Source organism: Chiloscyllium plagiosum, chromosome 23 (assembly GCF_004010195.1).
Source record: "Chiloscyllium plagiosum isolate BGI_BamShark_2017 chromosome 23, ASM401019v2, whole genome shotgun sequence".
Lineage (NCBI taxonomy): Eukaryota > Metazoa > Chordata > Chondrichthyes > Orectolobiformes > Hemiscylliidae > Chiloscyllium > Chiloscyllium plagiosum.
The window spans coordinates 40,417,979-40,426,327 of NC_057732.1; the positions used below are offsets into that span (position 1 = coordinate 40,417,979).

The 8,349-nt window shown below is 37.5% G+C and overlaps 1 protein-coding gene across 3 annotated transcripts in view; it reads right to left on the reverse strand.

Annotated features, from left to right (window-relative positions):
• Positions 1–8,349, reverse strand: part of ucn3l (urocortin 3, like) — a 37,627-nt gene that overhangs the window by 25,614 nt on the left and 3,664 nt on the right. Inside the window, exon 1 of one of the 3 annotated variants that reach the window (XM_043714030.1) lies at positions 205–285. The exons of 1 other annotated variant lie outside the window; for it this stretch is intronic. The gene's annotated coding sequence lies outside the window, so the exon portion shown is untranslated. Of the gene's footprint in view, positions 1–204; positions 330–8,349 lie in introns of those variants that run through there. One more of the 3 variants, XR_006315116.1, reaches the window with a different exon arrangement.

Consider the following 8,349-nt stretch of genomic DNA (forward strand, 5'->3'; position numbering starts at 1 on the left):
CACAACATCTTTCCGATAGGAAGGAGACCAGAATTGCACGCAATATTCCAACAGTGGCCTAACCAATGTCCTGTACAGCCGCAACATGACCTCCCAACTCCTGTACTCAATACTCTGACCAATAAAAGAAAGCATACCAATTGCCTTCTTCACTACCAGTTAAGACTCTAATCGCGTTTTTTAAAAACTCCTGAACATACTTACAAAGTGGAGGTAATGTCCTTATGGTATTATCACTGAACTGTTAATCCAAATATTCTGGTAATGTTCCTAGAACCTGGATTCGTCTCCTGGCATGGCAGATGGTAGAATTTGAATTCAATAAAAATCTGGAATGAACAATATAATGATGGCCATGAATCCATTGTTGATTTTTGGAAAAACCTATCTGGTTCACTAATGTCCTTTGGGAAAGAAACTGCCATCCTTACCTGGTCCGGCCTATATGTGACTCCGGACCGACAGCAATGTAGTTGACTCTCGACCACTGTCTGAATGGGTGTTAAATGCTGGCCTAGCCAACAATGCTCTCATCCGATGAGTGAAGGCATAACAAGAACAGCACCAGCTGTGTTTAAAAATGAGGTGCAACGCAGGTTCAAATGTGACAAATGCATAAGTAGTGAGTGATAACCATGTCTAAGCAATTTCACAACCAAGGGACCAAATGTAAGCTCTGCAGGCCTGTCATATCAGTTGGGAATAGTGGTGGTCAATGAAACAACTGGAGGAGGAGGCTCTAGAAATTATCATTCTTAATAATGGGGCAGCTGAGCAAAATCAGTTCAAAAGATAAGGCTGAAGCATTGCCACAACCTTCAGCCAGAAGTGCTGAATGGATGATCCATCTTGGCCTCTTCCAGCAGTTCCCAGCTTCACATTATGTCAGACTTCAGTCAATGCATTGACTCCACATGACGTCAATAAATGGCTGAAGGCACTGGAAACTGCAAAGGCACTAACAACATTGGTGTGATTCTGTGGTCAAAAGTGAATGCTTAATTTGTCTAATATTCAAACCAGTTCACTATATATGTGAAGCGTTTTGTAATGTTTGTAAGATGTACATAAATGTGAGTGTATTTTTACTTTTTAAAATTATATTAACCTTACAAGGATATGTGGGTGTTAATGCTTGTGATGAATTTAAAGAATTATTATAGATATCTCCAAGGAGATCAAAGATTAATAAACATAACAGACGTCAGTTAAGTGGAAAATTATTTATACAAAATTGTAAACTGCAGAAGAAACTGTACAATAATTACTAATAAAAACACAACTATGCTGCCACATCCATAATCTTATTATTTAACTAAAATAATTGTAATACTGGAAAGAGAATAGCGGAACCTGGAAACAAGGATGATAACTGGACTCTTTGCTCACAAATTGATTTGACCAAATGGTGTGTGCACAACTGCATTTCATGAACAAACAAATAGAATGTTTATACTTTGTGTGGTATTGTGTATTGTTGAATTCCTAGCAAAATACCAAGCAATTATTACATTTTCAAAATATAATCCCAAAATTGGTAAAGATGAGAATGTGTAATGTTAATTTAGTTGATCTTGTTATCCCCTACAGTCAGTTCTACTATAACGTCTGTTTCTTCAACGTGAATTGTCTATAATGCGATTGAAGAATTTAGACCATTATTTGTAGAATGCAAACTTTCCCTACCTGTACTGGCTATAGCTCAATTCTGGCCACATTAGTTTAAATGGTACTGCTATTATGTGATTTTCATATAATATAGGGTCGCATGGGAATGAACTATTGCGTTATGTCAGAACCAACCGTACTTATAAGCAGTGATTATTGTTGCAGAATTAATTCCAAAATAACATTTGGAAGTATTGTGGTAAAATATATCAGAGACACTTGTACAGATGGTGCACATGATTTCTTCACAAGCATTCTTGGTGTCCAAAGCTCCAAACTTTTTGATTCTGTATTCAAATTGCTGGTAGAATTATTGATGATTTGGGGAATGTATGTGAGAGACAGAGAATTACTATATAAATCATTTGGTTGTGTGTACAGAAATAGGAAGACTGAGTGAATGAACATATGACTGAAAAAGTGGTGTAGGATGGAGAGCTTTAGATTTCTGGAGCATTGGGATTGGTTCTGGGGTAGGTTGGACCTGTATCAGAAGGATGGGTTACACCTTAATAGAACTGAGACCAATATCTGCCAAGGAAAATGTGATAATGCTGTTGGGAAGCATTTAAATGAACTTATCAGATGTATGGGAACTGGAGACAAAATTCAATTAGAATAAAAACAAAGCTGATTGTGGGAAATATAAATGAAAATGCAAGGTAGCAAAAACAAATCCTAGGAGCAATCAGGGTCAAATTACAAAATTGTGTTAAAAAGGTAGAATTAAAGTATTGTCCATAAATGCACACTTGTAGGAGTAAATGATTTAATTGTGACTATGGAGATATGGCTGCAGGATATTCAATATTGGGAACTGAATATTAAAGGATATTCAATATTCAGGAAAGATCAGCAAGAAGAAAAAAGAAGTGGAATAGTGCTGATAATAAATGATGAGATTGCACAACTGGATGTAGAGTCTGGGTGGAGCTAAGAAACTGCAAGTGCCAACAAACATTGGTAGGAGTACATTATGCATCACTTAGCCATGCATCACTTGATTATACTGAAGATGTAATAAATTATGTTGAGCAACCAACTAGATCACAGGCTATCTTAGATCTGGTATTAAGTAATGAGAAAGGTGTAATTAATAATCTTGTTGAAAAAATAACATAAGGAATTATGATCATAGTATGATAGATTTTCCATTTAATTTAGAAATGATGAAAAATCAAATACAAGGTCTTAAATGCAAACACGGGCAATTATGAAAGCATCAAGAAAAAACTGTGATGGAGTGGAAATATAAATTAAAGGTCTGGTGGTACAAAGACAATGGCTAATACATAAAGAATTAAGCTTGGTTTAAAACAATTAATTCCATAACAAAAATATCCAACAGGAAAGACAAGAGAATCATGGTTAACAAGTAAATTTAAAGATAGTTTAGATCAAAAGAGAAGGCTGATAAAATTGCCAAAAAGTTATCGAGCCTGAGGATTGGGAGAATTTTAGAGTTCAGCATGAAATACAAATTTATTGACAGAGAATATTGTAAAATAGCAAGAAACATAAACATTAACTGTAAAAGCTTTTACAGATACATGCAAAGGAAAATATTATCAAAACCAAATGTGTGACCAGTGGTGTGCCAGAAGGATCAGTGCTGGGTCCACTACTTTTCTTCATTTATATAAATGATTTTGAGATGAACAGAGGACGTATAGTTAGTAAGTTTGCAGATGACACCAAAATTGGAGGTGTAGTGGACAGAGAAGAAGGTTATCTCAGAGTACAACAGGATCTTGATCAGATGGGCCAATGTGCTGAGGGGTGGCAGATGGAGTTTGATTTAGATAAATGTGAGGTCTGCATTTTGGAAAAGCAAATCAGAGCAGGACTTATACACTTGGTAAAGTATACTTATACAATGGTAAAGTACTGGGGAGTGTTGCTCAACAAAGAGATCTTGGAGTGCAGGCTCATAGTTCCTTGATAGTAGAATCGCAGGTATAGGATAGTGAATAAGGCATTTGGTATACTTTCCTTTATTGGTCAGACCACTGAGTATAGGAGTTGGGAGGTCATGTTGTGGTTGTACAGGTCATTGGTTAGGACACTTTTGGAATATTGTGTGCAATTGTGGTCTCCCTCCAAGAGGAAGGATGCTGTGAAACTTGAAAGGGTTCAGAAAGGATTTACAAGCATATTGCCAGGGTTGGAGGATTTGAGCTATGGGGAGAGGCTGAATAGGCTGGGGCTGTTTTCCCTGGAGCATCCGAAATAGAGGTTTATAAAATCATGAGGGGCATGGATAGGATAAACAGACAAGGTATTTTCCCTGGGGTGAGGGAGTCCAGTACTCGAGGGCATAGGTTTAGGGTGAGAGGGGAGATATAAAAGGGACCTAAGGGTCAACTTTTTCATGCAGTGGTTGGTGTATGGAATGAGCTACCAGTGGTGAAGGCTGGTACAATAACAGCATTTAAAAGGCATCTGGATGAGAATATGAATAGGGAGAGTTTAGAGGGATATGGGCCAAGTACTGGCAAATGGGACTAGATTAGGTTGGGATAACTGGTTGGCATAGACCGAAGGGTCTGTTTCCGTACTGTACATCTCTATAACTCTGAGCTGTCTTCACAGAGGAAGACTCATGAAGGTTCCTAGAAATAATTAAAATCCAAAGGTTTAAGTGAGACTGTTGAATGGAAAGAAAGGTGTATTAGTAAAATTAGTATTGGAGAAATTAATGGGATGGGAAATTGACAAAATACCTGGGACCCGTTCATCTTCACCCTAGGGTGTTGAATGAGATGACTTCAGAGATAGTGGATCCACTGTGATCATTATTAAAACTTCTTAAATTCTATAGTGGTTCCTACAGATTGGAAAGTTGCAAATGCAACCTCACTGTTTAGGATAGGAAAAAGGGAGAAAATGGTCTTTTAGTCTGATGTCAGTAGAAGGGAAATTACTAGCATCTATTATAATGGATTACTGGACATTTAGAAAATAAAGAAAGGGAAACAGTTGTTTTTAATTTGTTCTTTATTACTTTGCTCTTTATTCCTTTATTCATTTCTAAACATCATGTTGAAAATAAACAAAGCCTCTCAAGATAAAAAGTTGGGAAGTGAAGGGCATTATAATGCTTATGTTACTGGACTAATAATCTTGAGATCCATATCCATCTCCTGATCTACATGTGACTTCAGTCTGACACAACATGCTGAATTCCAGTTGTCCTCAGAATGATGTAGTAAACATTCAGTCCTTTTTTTTTTACAAAAAGGATACCGAGGCCAACAAGGAATGAGCAATAAATGCCTTCATTACCAATAGGGGACGCAATGACATCGTGGTAATATCGGTAGACTATTAAACTGGAGACCCTTGCAATGTTCTCAGCACCCAGATTTGAATCCTGCCATGGCAAGTGGTAGAATTTGAATTCAATCTAAAAAAACTGGAATTGTGGATGCTGGAAATGAGAGACAAAAACAGAAATTCCTGGAAAATCTCAGGTCTGGCAGCATCTGTGAAGAGAAATCATAGTTAACGTTTCAGGTCCAATGACCGTTCTTCAGAATGTTAACTCTGATTTCTCTCCACAGATACTGCCAGACCTGCTGAGATTTTCCAGCAATTTGTTTTTGTTGTAAATAATTTCAGGGCCTAAGCACCTTCTTCCACGTCCTTACTCCAATGCTCACACACCAGAGCATCATATGGGCTGCTACTACAGCCATTCAATTCTCAGCTACTAATGGTCACAGTTAGTAGTTTCTGATTTCCCCAACTGAACTTTACCCATTCCTTTGTCTGCCTAGCTGTTGTTCTCTCTTCCTGGACTTCAAGAAATCCTTTTTGCTTAGTTCTTTACCATCCATTTGTAGCTAGATAATTACAACTAAATTATCAATTACATTCTTTTTAAATACGAAATCTGTCACAGTCAAATGGTGCAGGGGAAAACAGGGGAACTATTTCACTCATCTCTTCAGTGGATTGTAATATATGTTTATACACATACATGTGCATATGCATGTGGGTCAACTCAAATGCATATTGAATTTCAAGTGTTCTTTGTTCAATTGGTTGTTCACCTTGCTTCATGTAAAGACTGTGTCATTCTCCCAGATTCTCTGCCTCTGTTCCAATAATGCCACCTTCCGTAGGAGTGTTTTTGACATGTTGTCCTTTATTATCTATCAAGGACTTCCCCAAACCACAGCTGACAGGACCCTCAACTGTGTCTAACACATATTCAGCACTCCTGTCCTTATCCCTTCCCTCCCTGCATGAACAATAATAGGATTCCCCTTGTCCTCAGTTTCTACCTCTGCATTTAAAAGACCATTCTCTACCTTTACTATCTCTATCTAGCAGGATGCTACAACCAAACATGTCTCCCCTCTTTTGTGAACATTCCACAATTGTTCCCTCTGTTACAATGTAGTTTACTCCTCAATCGCTCCTAACATCTCCTTACAGCCCCATCGTACCTTCCCGTTCATTCGCTAAAGGTCCTTTTACCTCCTACCTCTTCATTGTCAAAGGCCCCAACAGAGCTTCCAGATGAAGCAGCTGTAACTCTTAATTAGCAAGACCAAATGCAGACTGGGGCACTGCCTTTTGATTCACCTCTAGTTTGTTTATAAGGATTACACTGATCTTCCATTTCCATGACATTTAAATAAATCATCTTGTTCTCAAACTAAAATCTGTCATTGGGTTATTATAGAGCTCCAGCGAAACCCAATGGAAGCTAAAGGAACACCACTTAATTTTCTGCTTAGGCCCTTTCTAGCCTTCAGGACTTAACACTGAATTACACACTGTGTTCCATCTTAATTACCAACCCCCAGCCCTCCATTGCACAGATTTGCTGTCAGCACAGCTGACCTATTTTCTACTATTCACTTAAACCATTAATATCAGTTCTGAGGAAGGGTCGCTCAACCCGAAACGTTAACTTTAATTTCTCTCCACAGATACTGCCAGGCCTGCTGAGCTTTTCCAGCAATTTCTGTTTTTATTCCATTAATATCTGCTCTGGTCTATATTGCTCCTTTACTAACATTAGTGATCCCTTTATCTTTTGCTCTCACTTTCACCATTTGTTCCTCTTTCATGTCTTATCAACAGCATAGAACCATAATTTTCTAGTGCACTTCCATTCTGAAGAGGTCATACCGCCTGCAAAACATTAATTTTTTTTCACAGAAGCTGCAGACTTGTTTAGTTTCTCCAGCATTTTCTGTTTTGATTTCAGATCTCCAATATCCACAGTTCTTCGCTTGTACTTTGATGTTTTCTAGCTGGTACAAGACTATTTTCATCCTAATCATAGAATCAAATGAATAATCCTCATGAAAAATTAGTTTTTACTCATGTTGTTATTAGCCCGAATTGATTGAACAAGAATAAGCATTTCCTTCTTTTAGTGCATATAATACTGAGGGAACAACAAATTTTCTTTTGGTTAAAGTTATGGTGAGAGCTGAGGGCAATCTTTCGGACCAAAAGTATTTTATCCAGTGCCTGAAGATTCAATTTTATTATTCAAACAAACTCAGATACAGCATTTCATAATTGCCAAATATATCTGTAACTAAAAAGTCAGATATTATTTTGGCATAACCAAAAAAAAAGTGATTGTTTAATTTTAGAACAGTCCAGATGCATTGTATGATTGTTTATAAGAACTTACACTTCATAGTTCTCTATGTCATAAATATTGAAAGAATTTACTCAACAAACAGACAGCTGAAAAAAAGTATTCAAATATAAGAATTAGAATACAAATTAAATGATATATTTAATTAGAATTGTGGTGTCTAAACAGCTTCAATGCTAACTGCTAAGCCTTAATCAATATGTCCTAAGATGTGGGTGCCATTAGTCACTTAGTTAACTTCAAAGCTCGAAATGCATGGATCAGGGGTCAATCTGAAATCGACCATTGCAGTGATAGTACAAGAATAAGAAACATTTAGTACAATTGTACACTGCAAAAATAAGAAATAAGATTGTATTTATATTTTATGAAGGAAAGTTAATGGCAGGATTTTGCTAAGGTGACAATGGGAGATTTATTTTGTTTGGAGTCATAAAGATGGACGGCACAGAAACAGATCCTTCGGTCCAACCTTGTCCATGCCGACCAGATATCTTAAATTAATCTAGCCCATTTGCCAGCAGTTGGCCCATTTCTCTCTAAACCCTTCCTTTTCATATACCCATCCAGATGCCTTTTAAATGTTGTAATTGTACCAGCCACACCACTTCGTCTGGCAGCTCATTCCATACATGCACCATCCTTTGCTTGAAAAGGTTGCCTCTTCGGTTCCTTTTATATGTTTCCCCTCTCACCCCAAACCTATGCCCTCTAGTTCTGGATTCTCCCACTAGCTCAAAACCTCCAACCCTGGCAACATCCTTGTAAATCTTTTCTGAACCTTTTCAAGTTTCACAACATCCTTCCTGCAGGAGGGAGACCAGAATTGTACACAATATTCCAAAAGTGGTCCACCATGACAGAATTCAAAACTGGATCCTCAGAACTTTACCTGAGTCTCTGAATTAATAGTTGATCTGTTACACTATTAAACCATCACTTCCTCCCTTGCAGTCCTTGTGGTGTAGTGACATCCAGTCAAGTGTTAGATAGGGTTCCAGGATTTTAGAGTCATAGTCATGAAGTCATAGAGGTGTACAGCACGGAAACAG